At 44.3% G+C, this 25,821-nt stretch overlaps 1 protein-coding gene across 1 annotated transcript in view; it reads right to left on the reverse strand.

The window, feature by feature from the left end:
- The window catches only part of oprl1 (opiate receptor-like 1), a 106,267-nt gene extending 83,921 nt beyond the window's left edge, over positions 1-22,346 (reverse strand). The window contains exons 1-2 of the mRNA XM_074682377.1: positions 22,267-22,346; positions 21,098-21,227 (exon numbers count right to left, since the gene is read on the reverse strand). The gene's annotated coding sequence lies outside the window, so the exon portion shown is untranslated. The remainder of the gene's footprint in view (positions 1-21,097; positions 21,228-22,266) is intronic.
- Positions 22,347-25,821: the final 3,475 nt, after the last annotated feature.

A 25,821-nucleotide genomic window follows, 5' to 3' on the forward strand; every position in this document is an offset into this window, starting at 1 on the left:
AGGTCAGAGGTTTCAAACTCTGTCTCCTTTGTTAAAGTCATGAGTTGTTTTTGTGACCTGAGCTGATCCAATCAGACAAAATGTGGGTAATGAGCCTGTGTGTGTGTGTGTGTGTGTGTGTGTGTGTGTGTGTGTGTGTGGCTCTAAAGTCGCTGTTTTCTGCCTGTAACTGTGACGCCTGATCGAGCAGTAACGTCCGGTCTCTGCAGGACTCTGAGCTGCGTTCCATGACCTGCATCAGATTAATTCCTCACACACACACACACACACACACACACACACACACACACACACACACACACACACACACACACACACACACACACACACACACACACACACACACACACTCCAGCTGAAATGATTCAGAGGTAGAAAGTAGCAGTGACCTCCTGTGATCCTGCTTGGATCAACCCAGCAGAGAGGGTTGAGAAGCGTTTCAAACTTCCTGTGGCTGCTTCTCTCTGATGTTTGGACCTGAATGCGTCGTCTGGATTAATGAGGAGGTGCATGTAAATTAATCAGTAACCATACATCTGTAAGGCGAACGTTAGCTCTGAGCTGGATGAGCAGTTAACCCTGCAGGAGCTGCTCTGTGGGCCTCCAGTGGACAGGTGGACAGGTGGACAGGTGGACAGGTGGACAGGTGGACAGGTGGACAGGTGGGCTGAGGTGGGATCACAAACTGCTGCTGAGACGATGAGAGGCCGAGGTAAACACAAACACTGAGGGAAACAACCACGCAGGAGCCTGGCTTCAGTCCCAGACATGTTTCTGCTGCTTACGGATGTTTTTAAGGTGGAGCCAGCCTCTAAACCAACTCCTCACTGATGGAGCGTCTGTTAAAGAGCGGAGACGTGGACTAACAGAGGAGCTCCTGAAGAGACAGGAAGGCCAGAGAGACTGCAGTTTGCTCCCTGATGGTTTATTTATCCACACCGTCAGGAGAGGCCGGCTCTCATTAAACACACTCCTCTGAAGCCGACACATCTCTGCTGACCTGAGCTCAAAGTTTCTCTCCAACCTTCCCCTGAGAGCGCCTCCTTTTGTTGTCCCCGACATGAATAATGGATTCATAGGGTTCTGCTGTCTGCACAGGCTGCACGTCCGTCTGATGCAGGTCGCAGTGAGCGCAGGAAAGGCTGGATGGGAGCCAGTCAAACAACCTGCAGCTTCAAATGCATTTATTTATTTATTTATTCAATTTTCTGTTTATCTTTGTTTATTTTTATATTTATTTATGAATCCTTTCTTTCTTTCTTTCTTTCTTTCTTTCTTTCTTTCTTTCTTTCTTTCTTTCTTTCTGTCATCTGTTTATTTACAGTAGACTGCTGTCTTTGAGACTGCTCAGGATTCATTCAGCCTCCAGTGAAAGCAAATGATGAAGTAAACATGATTTTGATTCCCCTGAAAGAAGGACAGAGCTTTTTTTTGGTAAATGCATTGAATAAAATTTTCTACACTCAAGCCAAAATTTGCTCTCTCCAGAGTTCGTTTGCTCGCTCCAGAGTTTGTTTGCTCTCTCCAGTGTTCGTTTGCTCTCTCCGTAGTTCGTTTGCTCGCTCCGGAGTTTGTTTTCAAGCTCCAGAGTTCGTTTGCATGCTCCAGTGATTTCTCCAGTGTTTGCTTGCTCCAGTGTTTGTTCTCTCCAGTGTTTGCTCCAGTGTTTGTTCTCTCCAGTGTTTGCTCCAGTGTTTGCTCCAGTGTTTGCTTAAGTGTATTTTTTTTTTTTGCTTCAGTGTTTTTTTCAGTGTTATCTCCAGTGTTTGCTCCAGTGTTTGTTTGCTCCAGTGTTATCTCCAGTGTTTGATCCAGTGTTTGTTTGCTCCAGTGTTCGCTCCAGTGTTCGCTCCAGTGTTTGCTTCAGTGTTTGCTCCAGTGTTATCTCCAGTGTTTGATCCAGTGTTTGTTTGCTCCAGTGTTTGCTCCAGTGTTTGCTCCAGTGTTCGCTCCAGTGTTTGAACCAGTGTTTGCTCCAGTGTTCGCTCCAGTGTTCGCTCCAGTGTTTGCTTCAGTGTTTGCTCCAGTGTTATCTCCAGTGTTTGATCCAGTGTTTGTTTGCTCCAGTGTTTGCTCCAGTGTTTGCTCCAGTGTTTGCTCCAGTGTTCGCTCCAGTGTTTGCTTAAGTGTATTTTTTTTTTTTGCTTCAGTGTTTTTTTCAGTGTTATCTCCAGTGTTTGCTCCAGTGTTTGTTTGCTCCAGTGTTATCTCCAGTGTTTGATCCAGTGTTTGTTTGCTCCAGTGTTCGCTCCAGTGTTCGCTCCAGTGTTTGCTTCAGTGTTTGCTCCAGTGTTATCTCCAGTGTTTGATCCAGTGTTTGTTTGCTCCAGTGTTTGCTCCAGTGTTTGCTCCAGTGTTCGCTCCAGTGTTTGAACCAGTGTTTGCTCCAGTGTTTGTTACTCAGTGTTCGCTCCAGTGTTCGCTCCAGTGTTTGCTCCAGTGTTTGCTCCAGTGTTTGTTTGCTCCAGTGTTCGCTCCAGTGTTCGCTCCAGTGTTCGCTCCAGTGTTTGCTCCAGTGTTTGTTATATTCAGTGTTCGCTCCAGTGTTCGCTCCAGTGTTTGTTTGCTCCAGTGTTCGCTCCAGTGTTCGCTCCAGTGTTTGCTCCAGTGTTTGCTCCAGTGTTTGTTATCTTCAGTGTTGGCTTCAGTGTTTGCTCCAGTGTTTGTTATATTCAGTGTTCGCTCCAGTGTTATCTCCAGTGTTTGATCCAGTGTTTGTTCGCTCCAGTGTTTGCTCCAGTGTTTGTTATATTCAGTGTTTGCTCCAGTGTTCGCTCCAGTGTTTGCTTTAGTTTTTTTTTTGTTTTGTTCTTTTGCTTCAGAGTTTTCTTCAGTGATACACAGCAGAACCAGCCTCCGGGTCACAGTCAGAGCGGGTCCAGCTGGGCCTGCAGAGCCACACACTCTGTGCTTCAGTGTGAGCGCTGCGTGATTTCAGGGATGAATTCAGAGCAGTAATTAATAAATTCCTGCTTCTTAACACTCTGCAGTCGAAGCTGGAGGAAGTGATGCCTGCAGGGTTTGGACTTTAGATCCAGGTTAATAACGCTGAGGGGAATAAAGAGAGCAGCTGGGTTTGCAGACTCAGGCTCTGCTTCAGGAGGAGACCGACTGTGGAGGAGGTTGATGGTACGGAGACCACAGAGGAGGCTCATCACAGAGGAAGCTGGAGGCCACATGAGTCACACAGCGTTTCTGTCTTTAACCTCCTGGGAGGAAGGACCAGGGTCGCAGAGAGAAGGTCAGACCACAGCCTCAGGTTTTTCACCAGGTCCAGGTCTAAATGACGACTCTGAACGGGACGGGTCAGGGTCCCTCCAGCAGCCATTAAACGGACAGGTGACTACATAACTCTGACAAACCCTTCAGACAGACTTTCATTCATCAAGATGAGATTCTTTGATTTACTCTAGACCAGGGGCCTGCAGTCCTGGATTTTAGAGGAGCCTCAGCTCAGCTGGACTAAAGTCAATCCAGAGCCACTAAATCTACTTTATCTTCACAGTAAAGACAATTAAAAATGTGCAATTCTAAACAAACCTAAAATCTAGTGAATAATGACCTAAATGAGAAAATTTTGAATGTCATGTCTTGTTTTCCCTTTGTTCCCCATTTTTTGATTTTTCTTTTTTGTTTTGTTTTCAAATCAAATATTTAAAAACAATTAAATTCAAAATTTGCAAAAAAAAAAAAAATAAATATTGAAATTGCAAATCTTTTTTTGCAAAATTTTCGTTGAATTCTGAAAAAACAAAATTTTGCCCAAAAGCCATAAACTTCTGAAATTTGATAAATGTGCAAAATTGCCAAATAAAATCAAAATTTGAAAAAAAATGAAGAAAAAAAAAATCAGAAAAGAAGTTGAAATATCCTTAATTTGAAAAAAAAAAAAAAAAAAAAAAAAAACTCCCCAGAATCTTAGAAACTCCCATAGATTTGCAAAGATTTCAACAAAAAATTAGAGTTTTTAAAATTTGCCAAAAAAGAAAGAAAGAAAATTGAAATTTCAAAAATTGTAGCCCAGGGACAAAGTTATTGGCAACAACCTCAAAAAACAAACATGGCGTCTGTGGGAGGTGTTGTTGATGGACCGTTCTTTTTGTCCAGATAATTCCTTTATTGTTATTTCATCTTGTATCTCATTAGAGCTATGAATCGGGTAATAACAGCAACACTGCCCCCTAGTTTCTAGTGGAGCTGCTCTATTCGACTCGTATCTATAAACTCTATGGAAATGAGCAGATATACAGATGAAAAGAACAACAGACGGCTCTGTCCATATCTGTGTTTAGGGCCTTTGTCTGTATCCTAAATGGTCACAGAATGGGTCACAGAGGTGACTTTAAAGAGAGGAACATGTACAAAGAAAAGAGGTTTTTTTAGTGTAGTTTCTTGGCTTTGCAGATTCAGCTGCTCCTCTTCCTCTGACCTCAGAGAGACCAACAGCCACGGCCTTTCAGCGTCAGAAACAGTATAAACTACACAAACGTTACAAACCAACTCATGGCTGAAGACAGAGACACAGACGGACTGTTGGGTTAGAGAAAGGCAGACTGCAGAGGGAGCTGTCCTGGTACAGATTACAGAGCAGGGAGTGATGGGGATGAGGAGAACCTGTAATGTCTCCCTCCTCCTGCAGTGTCCAGCGTTGGCCTGTGCAGTCAAACAGCAGCAGCCCACAGCTTTTGGCCTGATGAATCCACCCCACTGACACGCAGAGCGCTGCTCTGACACTGCTGGCCCCAGTGGGTAGGAAAAGAAAAGGCTCTTTATCCCACACGCTCCTGGCTCCTTCTCTGTTTGAAGAGCTGTTTGTCTGAGTCACTGCAGGCCGCTCGGAGGGGAAGCACCTCATCGCTCCGGCTGACTCTGCTGGATCCAACAGGCAACAACAGGTTCCTGAGAGGCTGACGGACGGACTGAGCCGATTATTCCCTCAGAGGAGGAGACAAAGCCTCAGCGTGGAGACACCCTCTCCTCCTCTGTCCTCATATTCAGACCTCCTGCATGACTGAGCTGAGAGCCTCACAACATCCAGACCAGAGTCCTCGACCTGTGGCTCTGGATCTGAATCTACATCCCATCTGTCAATAAAGCCTGCCACCGCTCTACTTCACCTCCTACAACATCAACAGCCCACCAACTTTCCATGCACCTGTGGCTAACCTCAAGTTTTACAGCCCTGGGAAGAAAACTACATCTACAAAAAGACTCATCTGGAAGAAAATACTGATTTTAATTCTGTGTGGATGGGGTGGAGTAATATAATCAGTTTATGTTATCGAATTCAAGTATTGTTTATTATTATTTTTTTATTGACTAAATTCCATTTTTTTAAAGTATTTTCCTCTTTTTTTTGTAATTTCAAAATTGAAATGTTCGTAATTTTTGATTTTTTTTTCAAAATGCATGTTTTCTAAATAATTTTCAAATTTTTTGAGTTTTTATTTCTATGAATTTTGGAAACGTTACTTTCTCTATTTTTTTTTCTCTTATTTTGTGATTTTTGGAAATTTATTGGATTCCTTTTTTTTTTTTTTTTTTTTTGAGATTTCAAAACTTTCAACATTTTTTACGTATTTTTAAGATTTACATCTTTTTAATTGTTGCAATTCTTTAAAATTTAAAATGTTTTGAAAATTTTACATTTTATTTTATCAGTTATATTTTTTAAAAATAAAAATGTAAAAATGTAAATTTATATCATTTCCTTCTGTAAATTTTTTGCAGATATTTAAAATTTCAATTCGTTTTATTTTTGTAATATTTTGCAACTTTTTTTACTTTTTTTTTTGCTAAATTTGAATTTTTTGGGGGGTATTAAAAACAATAACAAAAACCCCAAAGACATCACATTTTCAGTTTTATAAATTTGAACAACTTCTCTTGTAGATCATGGATCACTGGATTTTCCTACTTAAAGAATCTTCTGAACTTAACTGTGAAGGTAAAGTAGATTTTGTGGATCCTGAATGACTTTAATCCAGCTGAGCTGAGGAGAAATGTCTCTTATGGAGGTAAAGGTTTCAGACTGTGGTCCAGTCCGTCCATGCTGGACTGTACTGGGTCATCATAGCTGCAGGGAGCACCCAGCTGGGAGAGGAGCTGTACCACCACATGTGATCACCATCAGAAGCATTTTTAATGTGCTGAGTGTTAAAGTCTTATTCCTATCTCCGCTCCACTTTGAGGACCTCTGTGAAAGAGGAAATCAAACACTCCTCACCTCTGACACCTGAACACAAACGCTCTGATCTTCAATCCGCCTGAACACGGTGCAGATATTTCCCGTCCTGAGGCTGAACGCTGTGTTAAATGGATCATGCTTGGCAGAACAACACGGCCTGTCTGATCTGTTTCTGCTCCATTACTCCTGCTGAGGGAGTGTTTGGCTCGTCGGCTCTGAGGCCGCTGCGAGGAGGCAGACCTCATCAGTCAGCCCATCTGACGCTGTCTGGACCCTGACGCTAACTGCACCACGGCGAGGAACGGCTTCCTGATACGAGGTTTGTCCTCACTCTGGACTGAGACGTGGCTTTGAGCGACTGACGGGACCTGGTCTCAGAGACCTGAGGCCTTCAGAGGACCAGACCCTGAGATGTCCTCACTGCTCATTTATCTCTGTGTATCTGGGCTGTGCTGGGGGGTGAGGTATGGACACAGCTGGTGTGGTGGACTCTCAGCCTGCATGAGTCTGGGTAAAGGAGTCAGAGCGGCCTGGGTTCAAGGAGCGCTTATCGTTTTCATTAAAGCACAAAAACCTAAGAAAAGCCTTTTTCCAGCTCATGCCTGAAGAGTCGAGGCAGAAATGTTTATTTTCTTCTCAAGTGAGAAATGAGCAGGAGTGACAAAGCTCTTCAACCTTGGGACACGTCTTACCTGTGATTGCAACCAGCTCTGATGAAAACATTTAAACACTGCTAGCTCTCTCTGGCTCTGTTTATCGATCTGAAAAGGCTGAAAACGGCATCCTTAGAAAGTGTGAAGAGCAGTTAAATGACATGGCAGCCCGTTCCAGCGACGTGGGAAGCTGAGATCAGGGTGCATGGCTCATTGTTGACCCCGAACCAGAACAAAGCCAACAAGCCAAGGGTCTGAACACACCCTGAACTTGAGAAAAATGATTTTTTCTGAGTTATAAATCATATAAAGTAACCAGAGGGGCATCAGAGGGACAGCAGCCCTCTTTAAAGAGGATAAAAGCCGAGTCAAACACCCGTGAAGAAACAATGAGCATCAGCATCGTCTCTGCTCAGAACAGATGCTTCCTGAGTGTGTGCCGAGGCCTCGCCTGCATCGTTTACCTCTGCCAGGGGCACGCCGACAGCTCATCACCATGACTGACAAGTGTGAGGACAAGCAGACCAACGGGGCCGGAGGAGGAGAGAGTCACAGCCACAGGTTGACGAGATGCAAAGTGTCAGGAGAATCTACTGCATGAATGTCAAACGCCATCACTGTTAAAGCAGTGGCGTGCTGAGCGAGCGGCGTCTGCATCCATCCACGGCCAAAAACATGAGGAATGACTGAAATCCACCGATCAGCTCACGCTCATGGTGGACTCTGAAATCCTGCTCTGAGGGGACTCATCTGCTCCAACGCATCAATGATTTAACAACACGAGAGGAAAAATATTCACACTAATCCAGAGAGAGCTCTGCTTTAAAGCTTTCACTGGATCCAGAGCTGCTCGTTAGATACTGTGGGATACTTCAGTGAAGAGCAGGCGCTGATGGACTCATATCAACCATCACAGCGTGAGAGCTGCTCCAGCTGCAGCCTCGGGCTCTGAGAGAGATTTAAAGCATAACCGCAGAGAGGAGATCCTGAGATCACCATCAGATCCAGAGACTTATGACACCTGACCCCCTCTGTTGGTGAGCTGAGGGGTTCACAGACCTCTCTCCAGTCCAGAAGACTCTTGGCACCACATCACATGAAATTTAACCAAAGGTAAGGCTGCAGTCGCCCTGTCTCCTGTCCGTCCTACTGGTTTCACCTCCACTGTCAAAGTTTCATCCCTTTATAATGTGTGTTTATAACACATTCCATTTTCCCGCCTTCAGTGAGTCACATGACCAGCTGCACGGAACTCTCAATAATTGTGACATCATCACCAATTGCTGCCCTCTCAGGAGAGAAACTGACTGGAGTTTTCAAACGTCTCCTCATAGCTGCCACAATTTTCACCAAATCTCTTTAAAAATCAGATATTTTTTTGTAGTAAATTTTGTCAGAAATCCATCCATGTCATTTTTAAAGCTGTACCACTTTTACATTTTTTTGTGTAGAGGCCTAAATGTCACAGCTTGTGTGGAGCTGGATCCTCCTCTCCCATTCATTCTAATAGAGAAGCTGAAAAAGCTTCTTAGGGGTTCACCGACTTTGAGGGCTCGTCTTTCAAAAACCATAAGAGAAACAGCAAATTCATACAGAGATTTTGTAAAGCATGGCCCACTCTGTCATCTGAGCCAATTTCAAGCTAATACCATTTACGGCCTAGAAGAAGATCAATTTTGTTCAAGACCTAAAAATTTGGAAAATTTTATTTTGAAAAGCAATTTGCTGTCTTCCTGTTTGAGATAGGTCAGGGGTGTCTGTGTATTTATTTGTGCGTCTAAGTGAGACAAGCATTTTGACGCTGGTTTGACTTTTCTGCAACATTCCTACTGCCATTTAGAGCTGTTTTAGTGTGCCTAGGTGGCGCTAGAGAGCACATTTTTGTATGTTGGGGTCATTTTTTTGTATCAGATTAAAATTTTTTGGCAGAATTTGATGTGCATGCCAATTTTGGTGAGTTTATGAGCATGTTTAGGGTGAAATTAAGGCTCAAAGAGTGGACATAATAATAAGCTAGGAGGTGTCCTTTTTGGTTTGTGGGCCCTGGGTAACAGACAGGAGAGAGCTGATAATAGGAGATATCACAAAGAAGGAGAGTAAACTCAATGAAAGCAAAGGCTGGTCAGATCTTATATTAAACAGCTGTCACAGAGCCACAGCCTGGGTACACACTGTTTTTTCAGTGGCATGTTATTACAGAAGGTAACGCAGGGACCTGTTCTCACAGCTTCACACAGTATTTCCAGGTGAATACACTCAAACTTCAGGAGACAGCGAGGAGACACAAACGTTAACGTAGCCGTTTGGACCCAGTGAAAACAGTCGTGAAAACTAAGAAAGAAATGTTTCCTGTTGACAAAGAAAAGAGGATCCTCGTACCTTCCTGACGACGACTCGAGGATGCGGGGAAAGAAGAGGAGCTGATTGTATTGCTTCAGCAATCTGAGCAGAAAGCTGTGGAGAGCAGAGAGAGCGTTTGTCACAGAGTTAAACTAGGAGTCTGTTTTATTGCTGCTGCAGCGAAGAGGCTGTTGAAGAGGAAATCAGAGAGCTGCAGTGTTTTCCTGAAAGAGGATGATAGAGGGAGGACAATAGGAGAGCTATTTACTGCCTCGCAGACTCAAATTGGATTATTTGAAGAAGAAAGCTGGAGAGGCTGGAGTGTTCGGCAGATCCAATGAGCTCAGATGATACTGGCGTTATACGAGGAGATTAAAGAAAGTTAGAAACTGCTCCACAGAGATACGGTTCAGGAGAAATATTAAAAAACAAAGAGAAAAATAAATCAAGTCTTGCTGATACTGGACACTGTTTGATCACACTTTCCTGCGCCCTGTGCAGATCCAGCAGCTCCACACAATCCTGCAAACAGATGCTGAGAAATGCATCTGTCTCCACAACTGTTTAGAGATGAAAATAAAAAGAGGAAACGAGGCCAGAAACTAGATCACACTCAGCAGCGTGAGCATCCAGAAGCTGAGGGAAACATGGAGGAGAAAGAGACGTTATGAGGTGAACGCTGACCCAGGACGCCTCAGTGAATGGCTTTGGACAGCTCCCAGACAGCTGTAAACAAGCTCCCCTTCCCTCCGCCCCGCCGTCACTTTCCATTCAGGGCAGAGAGATCTGGATTGATTCTGACAGACACAAAATTTCCACATCTCCCCTGGGAATAGACACCAGCAGTGGCCCGTCTGTGGGTCAGAGGCAGTGTGGGGGTACGGAGAAAGACCGTGGTGGAGTGAAACAGAGGAAGTTTATTTCCCCGTTAGATTTCTGTGATTTATTTTCCATCATCTCTGTTTTCTCCGTTTCACAAAGGAACAACAGCAGCCGGTAAATTACCAGAGTTTAAGCAACGTCATGGAGGAGGTTAGGGAGATGATGGATGAGACGCAGAAAGGAAACCAGGACCCTGACTTCTGCCAGTGTTGTCTGTAATGAAATGAGTGTTCAGAGTAACTGGTTCAACCTGAGAGTGAGCATGATGGGTAAGAAAGGGCACAGAGAGCGGCTGGTGAGGAAATGACAAACAGCAGAGAGTATTTCAGAGCATGAAACCTGAAGAAAATGAGATAAAGTCAGAGAGATGAGAAAGAAGAGGAGCACATCGTTACTGAGGCATTCGCCAAAGCTAGAGCAGCTCTCAGTTTGTTAGCCAGACGCAAAACAAACAAACAAACAAAAAGTCAGCTGAAGTGGTTATAAGGTTCATGATTATTGAGGTATTACAACAACAGGTGGACGTGTCAGAAAAGCGTGTTTGAACATTTTTTCCCTAGTTATCAGAATGATGGTTAGACGAGGAACCAGAGGAAGCTGCTGAAGCTCTCTGTGAAGACAGAAAACTTCGAGGAAAACAGTTTGTGTTAAAAATGAAAAAGAACAGAGCGACAGACAAAGACTCATCAAAGTCAATAAACGTGTCCGCGCTGTAAAATGTTTTCACCTGAGCAGGTTTGGATTTTCAGCCTGAGAGCTGCTCCAGCTCAGGCCTCACTGATCCCACACCAACTGGACTCCAGGAGACGAAGAAAACCTGATCCAGTCAGTGACTCTCTAAAGCCCCATTTCCACCCAGCGGTTCAGTTTGGTTTGTCTCAGTATGGCACACATTTTATCCTGTTCCCACCATAGACTGTATAAAACATGGACGTAGTCCCCCCGATGTCACCTGTCTGTTTCTGACACAGAAAATGAAGCAGATCGGCTATAGCGGCCATATTGGTAGGGGCAAGGGCTTCACCTACAGCCATAGGGTGCCTTCTGTTGGGGTGTCAGACCAAACTAATCCAACCCCTCAAGGTGGAGCTAGAAACTCTGCAGTCTGTTGATTGGTGGAAAGAATGGTCACTTCCTGTGTGGCAGCGGCTGCTGTATTTCTCCTGGTGGCTCACAGCCTTCTCTGAAACATTGTTCTTAGTAACAAAGAGACACATGACAATCACTAAGAAGACAAATTGCTGGATGTCTTCATCATTGCTCTTTGTTTACTGCGTCACATTTTTCTTCTTTGTTGGATTTATCAACGGAGTAAACTGTGTCACACTGCTATGGCGTCATGCTACTGCAGGGGTGGCCAACCTGCAGCTACGGAGCTGCATGTCGCTCTTTGCTTTTCAGCGTGCGGCTCTTCGAATCATTTATCAAATATATATAGTTAAGAGTAGTGGTGTGCCGATCAATCTAAAATATTGATACACTGATGCCAACGTTGGGATCAGAGTTGATCAGTGTTTGGGTGTACAGGTTGATACTTAAGTTTCAGTTTCTCTTCTCTACATGTGCTACCCTCAATTGCTCATGTGCAGATAGATAGATAGATAGATAGATAGATAGATAGATAGATAGATAGATAGATAGATAGATAGATAGATAGATAGATAGATAGATAGAACTTTGTTTCCTTCCCGTCCAAACCGTACTGATCCAAACCGGACTGCTTGGTGGAAACAGGGCTTAACATGATGCAGCCTTCCAGTACACCACTGTCTGAGTGTATGAGGCCTTCATAAGATGAAGATATTAGGGCTGTTTGTACACACACACACACACACACACACACACACACACACACACACACACACACACACACACACACACACACACTCTCAGATCCAATAAGAACATCGCCAACGCTCCTGGCTCAGCCTGTTTCAGTCTGTGTTTTTGGATAAGCTCAGTTTGAAACATCAGTTAAAGCTGTCGTTGGTAAAATCTGATGGCCTACAGACTCCGCCCCCTTTCTCCATCAGCTCCGTGCTCAGTGTGTGTTAGAGTGATCTGCCTCATTAAGACTCTGAGCCAGCCCTGATCCTGTTGCTCTAACGAAGCCGTAAATCGTCCCGAGCTGTCTCAGGATGTTATTCTTCTTGTTTTCCTGCTGCTGCCTCATGACTTCACAAAGTGGTCCATCCTGATCCGGGGTTTTGGACCTTCTGGTCTCAATCAGACTGAGTTAAACAGCACATAAACAGACTGACAGAAAAGGCTAATGCATTCCTCTGAAAAAGCTTTCGCAGCGTTTGCTGAGTGTACCATCAGCCACAGACAGCCTTCAGACGTTTCCAGCTGGTTGTAAAGAGTAAATAAGTGTGTAAGCACGGCCCGCTGCACGCCGCACGCCGCACGACACAGCACACACACAGACGTCAGCGTAAGAGCAGCACAGGAACAAATTAATGAGCCAATCACCTCCAGTGTCACTACAGGGGGAGCCAGCCTCTTCATATCATGGAGTACACTTCATTAAGGAAATTGAAACTGGAATTAATGTAACTGACCAAGTGACACTGAGCTGACACAGTGAAATATTTAAAAACCTTCACACTTCAACAAAAGCTTCACTGAGAGGTGTTAATGTCCCCGTCTCTGCAGCAGCATCCACAAATCAAAAGATGAGAGAGAGAGCACATTCTCAGGGTTAGATCAGAGCCATAAAACAGGCTTCATAAGATGTTTGAACGAGAGAAAACCTCAACACTTTAATGCCTCTGGATCTCTGCTGTACATACACACACACACACACACACACACACACACACACACACACACACACACACTTTCCTCTCACTGTCAGGTCTGGCCTCAACACGTAGCGTCAGAGTCAGAGGAGGCAGCTGTGGGAGCTTTAACAACAGGAGCAGGGTCACCTTTAGGTCTGAACTGAGCCCAAAGGATGTCAGAGGGTCTCAGAGACCTGGGGGTTGGGTAAGGGTTCAGGAGGTCAGATATAAAGAAGGGGGTCAGGTCTGCAGCAGGACCCAGGAGTGATGGGATCCAGAGTTTTGGAGAAGCTGTAGAAAGGAAAGGGCACACTGACTGATCCAGTAATGAAGCCAGGAAGGAACAGAAGCACAGGTTTGTGTTTTCACCAGGGACTCCAATGAGCTGAGTCCTGGTCTTCGTCATTTCTGGTCTTTGACTTCTGAGGCTGCTCCATTCCACAGTCAGGAGATTGGTAAACACAAAAAGGCCAAACCACCAAACCGTTCGCTGATCTCCTGAGAGGATGAGTGAAAAGAGGTCAGAGCAACTCGTGCCCTGCTGTTTGAAACTTTCCCCGACTCTGAATCAGCATTCATGAGCTGACAGCCTCCTGAGCCAAAAGCCTGTTTCTCTAACCCGCAGACTGCAGCGAGTGATGTGATGGGGGTTATTCAGTCTGATAGAGACCAACACACGGCTGGAGAGTCCACGGGACCATTAGTGGGTCTGTGGGGTTAAAAAGGAGAGCTAAAGTGGACCGGACTCCATCAAAGAGCACAATGAGGAACCAGTGGCTGCTCCACTCCATGAAGGAAATAACTGTTTTAGGTTTTCAGTAGTCATGCTGAGGGGGCATTCACACCACAACGCAAATTATTATGTTTCTGTCTCGTTTACTCAGAAACTGTGTTTTAGTCGACCTGCAACAGAAACCTTTGGAAACGGCCTCCAGGGTGGCCTCCGTCGCCATGGTAACAGCAAACTGGAGTTTTAAGTGGAAATGCAGACGTCACGCTGCACTTTGCACGCCACACTTCCACTGTGGCAACTGAAACTGCTGCGTGCATACGGGACAGTGTAACCTGTGCTGCTCAATCTGTGACGGCCTTAAAGGGGACATATCATGCTGATCCCTGATTTAATACTTACATATGATATAATAAATATGAAAACAAGACCTTTCAGCCCCTGAATTTTCAAAAAATGAGATATTGTATTTTTTCTGATATCCTAGAACAAGATTTGATGCCTCTGAAAATAGGTCATTGACATTTGGCCGCGAGATTTCGACCTTTGTGACGACACGAGGATCCTTTCTTTTTATTGGAGTAATCTGATAAAGCAGCTCCTCCTCTGTGATGTCAGTTAGTCACACAACCGCCACCGAGGGATACACCCACCAAGAGCCGACTGACTGAGTGCTGGATGCAGGGACTCTGCTCTGCTGAGCAGCTCGGCTTTACATGGTGAATTAGCAGTTAAAACACTGTAGTTTTAGCAGACGTGGTAATACTTGTGAGACTGTGATATTTGCATGCTTGTTCTGACATGCACTGTGAACCTGGACCACAATAATGCTGCGGTAATAACATAGTGAGGAACTGACGGTAGAGGCGATCTTTAGACGACACTTTCAGCATGATGGATAAAACAGACAGAGAAAAGTGAAGGAGCAGGATGGAGCCCTGTTATAGAAATAGTTTATTGGTGAAGTCGGCCTATATCTCCACGTATAAACTCTACATGTTACAGTACCGCTTTGACTCACCACACTGAAGCGTCCTGAGATGATCTGTGTCCAGGTGGATTTTCTTCCTCCTGAGCTGCAGAACCGTCCGGGTCTGACTCGGGGTCCAATACAAAAGGACGTATCCTACACTCTGCCATTTTATTAGTGCTATCAATGCCTTACGGTGAAGTTTTGGCAAACAGCAAACTCGCACGGTCTGCTCCATTCAATGTGGTGATTTTGTAAATACTGCCATGCTGCAAAAACCGCCCCCTGGCTCTACCCCCTCCGCTCCTCTGATAGAACTGACCAATCAGAGCACAAAGGGCTGTGACATTGCGAGGTTACTGGAGGTCATTCTCCAAACGGAGCGTTTCAACCAGATCTTCAGAATGGCCTAAAATGAGGATATTGAGAACACTATTGTGGGGCAATGAAGGAACTAAATGACTTGTACTGAGGGCAGAAATGCTTTACAGGCATCCTAGTCTGGCATAGTGAAGAGGAGAAACAAGCATGATATGTCCCCTTTAACTAAATGTGCATCTGTTGCTTCGACGCCGTCTCTTTAAAACCAGATGAATCAGCTCAACTCTCTTTTCTTTTTTCAGGTGAAACCTGTGAACGGGGCCTGAAGTGAACCCTGAGCTGAGCCCATGTTAACGCTCCGTCTCCTCCCTCAGAGCATCGGCCCGTTTCACAAACCAACCAGCCGTAGAGATAAGAAGATTTAAAACCAGAACTTTCACTTTGCCATTTCTCCTCAATCATCCAGAGTGTGAAGCAGTAAATTCACGTCTGATTGAAGCGTCTGGAGTATTCCCGCTGCGGGACAGGAGCTGAGAAGTTCAACAGTGAGTGGAGATATTGTTTGGCTTGTTTGGGGGCTACGGACCAGCTCTCACAGAGACGGGATCCTGTCTGATGTGTGAGAGCCCTTGTAGCTTAGCTTTCCACGCTAACATCTCCATGAGCTGATGGGATTAAACATGCTCCGTTTCTGTTTTTCTGCTCCATCCTCAGCGCTACACGAGCTCCCTGAGAGATAATCTATCATGACTGCTAACTGCGCTGATGGGGGCACCAGCGACAACCAGGGATTTCTGAACTCCCATGATTCATAGCTGGAACTGTCTCATGTGCAGCTGAGAGTTAGAGCTGCAGAGAGCAGCTCGGAGCTACGTCGATGTTTTCAAAACTGTTTCCACTGAAAGCTGCAGGACTCCCCTGAGACCAGACGCCGGGAAACGACGCCCGCAATTAGGCACACAGACCTGCCCACACACACACACACACACACACACACACACACACACACACACACACACACACACAGCTCATTTGCATACACACAACACAAACAAACAGCTCTCTCTTTCTCCTTCACTCGCTGTAAGGTCAACGCTAATCTCAGTTTTTCAGAGCGTGGGTGGAGAGGCAGAGAGCCAGCAGGAGGAGAGAAAAGAGGGGGATGGAGAGGATGGAGAGGATGGAGAGGATGGAGAGGATGGAGAGGATGAAGGAGTTGGAATAAGAGCAGTGTAAAAGGAGAGGAAAGATGTGGAGCTGTGATAAAGTGAAAGGTAAGGTGAGAGGAGGAGAAGGAGGATCAAGGGGAGACGTCTGAGATCAAAGATGGAGGAGTTACATAAGACGGAGGCAGGTGAAGGGTGTGAGCGTTTTATGAGCAGGAAAGAGGATAAGAAGAAGAGATGAAGGGACTCAGTAAATAAAAAGATGGAGGCTGATCTGCTGAGGAAACAGAGCAGGTATGAATTCATTAAGTCACGAGTCTGTGATCTTTGATGAAAGCCGACTCTGCAGCTCTGGCTTTGAGCTGACGTTAGCTTAGCGTCTCACTAACAAACTGAGGATATTAGGGCGCACACGCTCAGCTGCCTTTACTGCATCAGACAGGTGAACAATGTGGGACTGAGCCTCCATGACAGCACCTGTTTGTTTCTGGTACAGCGTTATAAACCAACCATCGATGGCAGCCATATTGGAAAAGCTAAACTCAACCTAGCAGGATTGAAGTTGGGAAGTTGTGGTGTTCTTGTTCTTGTTTCTGTCTTGTGTCCAGGGATCCTATGTGCTAGTCCAGATGTTCCCCATGAGCTGAGAACACATATGGTGCTGCAGTGTGAGCTTAAAGGACGACTTCAACCTATTCTTCCATCCATGGTTATGGAGGAATGTGAGATTGAGCTGCACTAACATGGACAAGCTAGCTGTGTTAACCCAACATCAGAAGGAATACTGGTAGATTAGCATCATGCTATCCACAGAGACGTACGTATATACAGGGGGGAAAATTAGTATTGAATGCGTCAACTTTTTCTCATCACATTTATTTTCCAAAGCTGCAATTCAAACCAGATTTCTCCCAGACATTGGTATTAACTCCAATAATCCACACATGAAAAGAAATCACAACGTTCAGGTCCATAAATAATGATTATGGTGAATTAAGTACGATAACACAGGAAAAAAGTATTGAACACACCATGGAAAGGCTGTATACTTTGGACAGGAAATGCACCATACCACCTGAAATCTGTCAGTAATTATTACTTGAACTTCCAATTAGTGCAAACCAACATCAGCTGGGCTAGAGCAAATTGATGGTCCTATAAAAAAGGTGTTTTTTTCACCAAGCAGTTAAATAGCACACACCTCATGATGGGTAAAGGCAAAGAGCTCTCTGAAGACATTCACAACCTGATTGTTGCTCAGCATCAGAATGGAACTGGTTACAGACTTATATCAAAGCACCTGAATATTCCAGTCAGCACCGTTGGGGCCATTATTCACAAGTGGAAGAAGCACCACCTTACCATCAACAGGCCACGCACAGGAGCTCCTTGAAGATTTCTGACCAGGGAGTCAGAAAGATAGTCAGAAGAGGACTCAACCAGCCAAGGACCACCCTGAAAGTGCTCCAGAAAGACTTGGAGGCAGCAGGTATAATTGTTACAGAGAAAACAACAGGCAATGCACTCCAACACCATGGCCTCTATGGACGCTCAGCCCGCAAGACTCCATTCCTGAAGAAAAGGCATGTTGAAGCTGGTTTAAAGTTTGCTAAACAGCATCTTGACAAGCCTGTAGAATACTGGGAGAATGTTGTCTGGTCAGATGAGACCAAAACTGAACTTTTGGGCTGTCATACTACAGACCATGTTTGGAGGAGAAATGGCTCTGCACATCAGCCAAAAAACACTACACCAACAGTGAAGTTTGGAGGTGAAGCATCATGGCATGGGGTTGTTTCTCATTTCATGGTGTTGGCAAACTTCATATAACTGACGGAGCAATGAATGGAGCCATGTATGGGGAAATTCTTGATCTGAATCTGCTGCCATCCACCAGGATGATGAAGATGAGACGTGGCTGGACCTTCCAGCAGGACAACCATCCAAAGCACATGGTGGACAGGACAGTGCAGCATCTGGACTCTTCTACTACAGAGCCATGCAGATGTAAAGATCTTTTTTATCATTAATGGAGCCCTCACACATGGCATCCCCCAGCTTGGAGCTTTTGAGCGGTGCACGAGTAACGAGCCAGAGTTCAAACATTAATGACTGATTTTCTTTCTTTTCTGAGTTTGACAAACGCTGCTGTTTCCACAAAGTGTAGTGGTTTACTTTTCAGACAATGGATGTTTGGCTGTCAGACTCAGTCAGCCCAGGAGCTGGACTGGTGCACGCATCAAGTCGGCTCTGAAACATCACCAAGAGGTGTTTTTGTTTTACATGTGTCAGATGTTGTTGGAGCGTGCAGAGGAAACCCTGTCCATGAGAAAACTTCAGATGTCATCCTGCCTCACTCTGAGTCGTCTGAACTGATGAACCTGAGTGTTTCATTAGAGCTGCAGAGCCACATCCGTGTAACAGGACCATGAACTGTTACACATCAGGTCTAATGAGCTGCAGACGGAGATGCGAGGAGACAAATAAGATCACCAAAGCCTCCTGAGCTTTGGATGGTTGATCTGCTCCTGCTAATGGTGGGGGGATAATGAGGAGGATATAAATAGATCCATGTAGAGAGGGTACGATTTCCACCAGGGGGGGAAGTGAGGATAGTGGCGAGACGTTATATAACAGAATAATAATGTGGAGTTACTTTAAAACACCTTAATGTTTTAAACATGAAGGAAACTTCCAGAATAAATGGTTCACTCCTCACCTGCAGCTACAGTAGAGGTTTAAACATTACACAGCGTCAGTCTCTGATCTGAGCCCCCCCAGGGACCACAGAGTGGTTCATTAAAGCTTCAGCTGAGTCCTGGTTTCTGTGATGAAGACTCAGGTCTTCTTCAGCTGAGCTTCATTTTCAGATCAGAGGAGCTTCAACTGCTGCTCTGAGGCAGAGGACAAAAGGCTCCGTTATACAAAACAGTGATATATGTACACGTATGTACATTTATATGCAAATATACCCCTAAGTCAATCAGGGCCAATCAGTCAGAGCAGCCAAAGATTTAATCTTAAAACAATAACAGATTTAGAAAAAAAACAACCTCAACTCCACAAAAGTTTGAACAAAACATCATCTGATGGTTTGATCTTCATTTACATCCAGTGTTTGATCAAAATCATGCAGCAACAACACACTAGACCAGAGGGACTCTATCTTCACTATAAAGACTCTGAAATCCATGAAACTCCAGACCTTCTTCAAATTCAAAAAAAAAAATATTAAAACAAGTTTCAAATTATGGATTAAAAATGTCATGACTTGCTTTTTATTTTTGTCAAAATAATTCAAAAAAATATTCAAAATGTGGGGAAAAAAATCAATTATTTTGCTAACTCTACCAGAAAAAAAAAACAGAATTAAAAGATCAAAAAATAAAAAAAAATCCACAAAAATATAAAGGGAAAAAGTGTACAAATAAATAAATAAATAAATAAATTAAAAATGAAAAATTAAATTAAAAAAATTAAATTAAGAATTTTAAGAACTTTCAGAAACTTTAAATAACTTTTGAAATTTCCAAAAATTCCACGAAAATATAAATGGGAAAAATTATGTTAAAAAAAAAAAAAAAAAAAAACATAAAAAAAAATCGCCTATTTAGAATTTTAGCAATTTGCAAAAACTTCATATAAGTTTTTTTTTATTTCAAAAAAAAATGTCAAAAATTACAGAAATTGTTGAAATTTAATACAAGGAGCTACTGCAAAGGAGTCAAAGAGCCGCACAAGACGTTAGAGCCACAGGTTGAAGACCCTTGTTTTAGATGCTGACACTAAACGTGTTCAATGAGAAAAACATTTTTATGATGCTCCGTGTCCCAAACGTTGGGACAGTAACATCCTAACACAGTCTGAGTTTAAGGGACTGAGTGACGGGGAGGTGTCCATCAATCTGTTTCTGTACTGATTCATGACTGATCTTAGCTTTTAGCAAGAAAAGCATCCACCTCCAGACTGATCCAGACTGATCCAGACTGATCCAGACCCAGGCTTAAAACCCACCCTGCTCTGTTCTCTGCTGGAGGAGCCCGTGCTGACTCTCTGGGGCTTTCAGCCTAAAATAGTCTGTCGTGTTGGCTCGTGTCCCGCTGTGATGAGTGTTTCTGAGCAGCTCCAGCTCTGAGGCTCATTATTCCTTTCATTTATAAACTGTTTCTTTCATACACGGACACGTGTTCGTACAGCACGTCATGTTTTCTTCATGTATGTGGAGTCTGAGGCCGTACGGTGAGTCTAAAACCAACCCAAAGCATCGTGAGAGTTAGCCTGGCGTGATGGATTACTGAGCAAAGTTTAATGGAAAGTGTTTAATGAAGGTATTAATCAGGCAGAGACAGAGAGGATGAATAAATCAACATGACATCAGCATGATAAATCACGGCCCTCCAGGATCCAAACCAGACTTCACGGCGGCACGGCAGTGATCATGGATGAACTGATGTGATGCTAAAGCTAACCTCGTGCAGAACATGCAGAGCTGGAGAGGCTTCATTATGGTAATCAGAGCAGCGCGTTGAGTAAATCTTTGTTGTGATTTATTCCTCCTCCTGGGGTTTCCCAGCCAACCTGAAAACACAGAAACCTCTCCGCACGCCGCTGACGAGCGCGCCGAGCGAGCCGAGCACGACGGCACCGCTCCGTAAACAATGAAATCATCCGCGCCTCTTTGCTAACGAGTCCCTGTGCGCCCCGAGCGACTCCCTAACAAAACAAGAATGTCTGTGTTTGTCCAGATGCCCTTGAAGAGCAGAGAGGATAGAGATGGACGATAAGCGGAGAGGAATGAGGAGAGATGAGAGCGATAGGAGGTGAAAACTTGCCAGAAACAGCGTGAAGAGAGGAGATTATAACAGACCGAGTCCAGGCTGTTATCTCCAGCAGACCTCCCCTTTAAACAGGCAGACGGAGAAATAAACTGCTGAATGTTGTGACTGGGTTTAAACACCTACTTCTTTTACCACACATACATTAACCACCACAGATCAGATCAAACCTCCCCTGGTTCAGAGTCAAACACACATTTACAACAAGAAGAGCATGTTTCAAAAGTTACCGTTATAACTGTCCTCCTAACGTGTGTGATGATTCACACTGTGACAGTCGACCAGGCTCCAGTTAAAGCGACGACGGAGTCAGAGCTCAGCTGATCTTCGTTTATCACTGGTTGGATCCAGAGTGAAAAACTGTAACGAAGGAAATTGATGCACAGATTAGCAAGGTGCTATATGAAAACACATAAAAGTAAATATGAAATGTGCTTAAAACACTAATGTTGATTTCTGCAAAGCTAATAATGCTAAGCTAATTGTTAGTTGCCAAGATAAGAGCAAAAGTCAATGCTCAATTAAGCGAAAGATTAAACTAAGCTGCAACCTAAGCTACATGCTAGGCTAAACTAAACCATATGCTTTAATTTGCAAGTCTGTCAAATTATGGGCTGAACAAGCTATATGCTAAGCTACATGCTTGGCTAAACTAAACCACATGCTATAATAAGCAAGTCAGCTAAGCATTGGGCTAACCAAGCTATATGCTGAGCTGCAAGCTACCCTACATGCTAAGCTAAATGCTAGGCTACATGCTCGGCTAAACCAAACCACATGCCATATTTGAGCAAATTACCTAAGCTATGTGGCTAACCAACCAATATGCTAATCTATGTGCTAGGCTAAACTAAACCACATACTATAATGAGCAAATTAGCTAAGCTATGTGGCTAACCAACCAATATGCTAAGCTACATGCTAGGCTAAACTAAACCACATGCTGTCATGAGAAAGTCAGGTAAGCTATGGGGTAACTAAGCTTCATGCTAAGATACATGCTAGGTTTCATTAAACCACATGCTATAATGAACAAGTCAGCTAAGTAGTGGGCTAACCAAGCTACATGCTTGTCTAAACTTAACCATATACTTTAATTAGCACGTCAGTTAAGTTATTGGCTAACAAATTTACATGCTAAGCTACATGCTAGGCTAAACTTGACCTAATGCTATAATAAGCGAGTCAGCTAACCTATGGGCTTACTAAGCTACATGCTAGGCTTAACCACACCATATGCTATAATGAGCAAGTCAGCTTAATTATGGGCTAACTAAGCTACATGCTAAGCTAAACTAAACCATGTGCTACAACAATAAGTTAGAAAACAGCATCTGCAAACGCTGTCTGACAAAACATCTCCAGGCCACCGTACATTCACACACAGTGAAGGACTCACAGTCGTTGCCGTCTGACAGACACAGGTGACAGGTGAGCTTCAGGAGGAGGTGATGATGAGGGGAAGAACCTCCAACTTCCTGTTTCTTTAAAAACCAGTGCACTTCCTGTGTGAGGTTTTACAGGTCAGCAGGTGGTGCCATAGCAACCCATGACACAACAACTTTTTTTTCCTAGCTAACACGTTCTTTATTTTACTATTTGACATGTTCTTATTGTGATTTTTGCACTTTGCAACTTTTTTACTTCTTCATCTTCTACTGAGCACCTGTCCCAGGACTTGGTTGGACTACAACGGCCCGACTTCAGCTCAACTGAAGAAAAAACAAAGATCATTATCAGTCAAAGCTTTCACTGAATTATGAGCAGCACGTGTAGATCCCACAGCTGGAAAGGATTAAAATAAAAAATCCTCCAGAGAAGAAGAAAACAGGAAGACAATCTGAGTTTCAGGGTGACGTAACAGCAGCAGCTCAGAGTCAGCTTCAAACACGTCTGTCTTCATGCTGCAGCTTCATCCATCCTCCTCCAGAGCTGTGTCAGCCCACGTCACTGTCAGCGAGTCACTCACCATGTCATTATCTGTGTGTGTGTGTGTGTGTGTGTGTGTGTGTGTGTGTGTGTGTGTGTGTGTGTGTGTGTGTGTGTGTGTGTGTGAGGGTTTCACTCTGTCTCATCTTTTCAGGAAAGTGCGCGCTCAGTGTCCGTCTGTCAGGAAGGACATCACGCTCCTGATGCTGCAAGAGGCTGCAACACGTCGTCCTGCCGTGGACTGCTCTCTCTGCAGACAGACCTGCTTTTCTTGTGTCCAGGAAAACACAGAAAGATGTGGAGGTGACGGTGCAGACAGAAACCACAGCAGATCCCAGGACTTTACCAACCCACCATCCCTCCTCTTTAAAATAACAACTGGTCTCATGAAGCCCAGGATAAATCACAGACCGAGCTGTAAGTCTGGAGAAACCTGGCTCTGCTCTCGTTTGGCAAAATCAGACCTGAAGTGATTCGATTAGAGGAGACGACTTCATTAAAACCTGCTAAGAGCGCCCAGGACCTCAAACTGGGCCCAACTGGGTCGTCCTCACACAGCCAGTGACCTTAAACACACGGCCAGGACGACGCATCAGAGGCAGGAAGCCAGGTACTCAGCCAGGGGAGGGACCTGAGCCAAACCCAGAGACCTGCAGGATCTGAAGATGACAGAGCAGCCTGGAAACACTGGGACCATCAGAGGGTCTGAGGACGACCAGAACAGACGTTATCCTGCGTCACAAAGAAGAAACTTCACGTCTGTGTTGCTGCTGTAAAGAGCCAGCAGGTGTGATGGATCTGCAGCGACTGATGAAGGTACAGAGAGAGTTTCCTTACAGCGTCCTGATGTTGATGTTTCTGTAATTAAAAAACTCAGCAGGCTGCGTGTTTGTGCGTCAGCGTGCACAGCAGGTTAAAGACTACTGTTAAGAAACTGATCAGAAAATAACTAAAAACAATTTCCTGAAAGAAATCCTTAAACTAATAAACCACAGGGTCTCCTGGAGACGCTTCAGTACAGGTTTTTATATTCCTGCATTAAAAACTGGCATTTAAAGGTGACGTCACAGTCGTGAGTCCCTCTGCTTCTGCATCTGTTTGACTTTAACAAACATGGATCAGACTGTCACTGCTGTCAATGAAGAGGAAGAAAATCTGTGTTCCTGTCCATATGATGGTCCTCAGGATTATAATCATGAGCCTGTTAGGAAAGATGGAGAGTGGGAGCAGGGCAGGATGAGGAGGAGTAACATCTGTAGGATGTTAAGGAGCAGGTGTCCTGATGAGTTAGCGCTGTTAGCTAGAGATATGTAGCCTAACGCTGCGTTTACATCAGAGTATTTAACTTTTGAGATCAGATTCACTGACTTAAAGAATAAGAAGTAGGTGTAAGAGCTGATCATAAAGCAACGCCCTTTGAGTCGTCATGATAAAGCCCATAGAGAGAAAGACAGAGAGGTCTATCAGAGTCTATCAGAGTCTATCAGAGTCTATCAGAGTCTATCAGAGTCTATCCACTGATCCAGAGTCAGGAAACCAAGACTTAGCTACGCTGCTCAGCTCACGTTTCCGTCGGGTTGAATCTCAGGTTGAATCTCTAATAATCCTTGTTTTCCTCTGTCACTAGGAGCCGAGCTAGGGGCTGCTGGAGCTGGAGATGTCTGACGGGAAAGTAACCGCGTCAGTCTGACCCGGCTCTGGTATCCCATCCATAGACTTTACAAAATAGACTCCATCACATCAATCTTCCTGTTGAGAAACAGGCACCACGGACGACTGCGTTTTTTTGAAACCGATGCAGAAATAAAGTCCCGTCTAGTCAGCTGCACAGAAATGAATCTAGGCAGGAAAGCTAACTCACCGAGTCTGAAAAAGTGGACTCTATGGGTGTGTCTCAATGCGTTAACTTCATGCTTCCTCTGTCCTATCTCCTCCACGACATCAGAAGTACTTTCCCAGTCGCCATTTTGAAGACTGTCCCAAAGTGATGATTGCGCTCAGAGGAGAGAGGATGGAGGAGACTGATCGGAGGAGCTATGATTGAGGAGACATGAGAGCCGGCTTAGAGGGAGTCACTGACAGACACGCCCCCATATGTAATATCACTCTCTGATTGGACGCTGCAGCAGCTCAGACTTCACATGAAACTTCACAAACACACAACGGAGTTTAATGAGAGAAAAGACGAGCTGAGGACAGGCACAGAGGATCGTTCAGGAACTGATCATCAATCTGGTGATAAAGTGTTAGTTGTGAGTTTAAAGCACAAAACACTGAACACAACCATCATCAGATCAATGTAACAGAGGATTAATACAGGAAACTGACTGATCAATAATATCTTCCTGAGACACAATAAACTGGGTTATATTAATAAACTTCAGAGTTCACGATCAGATGGGCTCAGGATAAAGGATAGATAATTCATAAATAATCTCACAATTACGCATTTTACAGGAAAAGTGATCCATGAGCTTCTAAACAGCACACAGAATAAACAGAGAGCAGGTTTTCTTCATGGTAACGTTTGTGTTTAACTGGTTAAAGAAACAGACAAATCTCTGTTACTGATCCTGTTTGATCAGAGTTATCACAGCGCACATGCTCAGACGCCAGATGACGACAGATGATCCAGAGGTGATCAGCTGATGCCGTCATCACTGAAACACGTCGCTTCATGGAGAGGATGTCCCATTGCTCTAAAAAACAAATCTCCTCTGTTCCTCTCTCCTCTCTTCATTTCCTCGCGTCTCTCCATCATCTGTGGGGGGAGGGACTAAGACGCAAGTGAACGACACAAGTGGAGGAAGAAAGGATGGAGCTTTGAGACGCACCCTATGTCCTGTTAAGCTAATGTTTCTGCAGCCATCCATCCAAACACATTTTAATCATCTTAATGAACAGTCAAATTAAATAAAACACAATAAACACAATGTTATCCACATTAGCTCAAAGCCAGTGAAGGAACATGAGTCCCTTTGTGACGTCTAATGACGCGATGCTGAAAAAAAGCGTTTTAAACAGA

The sequence above is a fragment of the Halichoeres trimaculatus genome, unplaced genomic scaffold (assembly GCF_033239565.1).
Source record: "Halichoeres trimaculatus isolate MK-OKI-2021-1 unplaced genomic scaffold, fHalTri1.1 fHalTri1_scaffold_11, whole genome shotgun sequence".
NCBI lineage: Eukaryota > Metazoa > Chordata > Actinopteri > Labriformes > Labridae > Halichoeres > Halichoeres trimaculatus.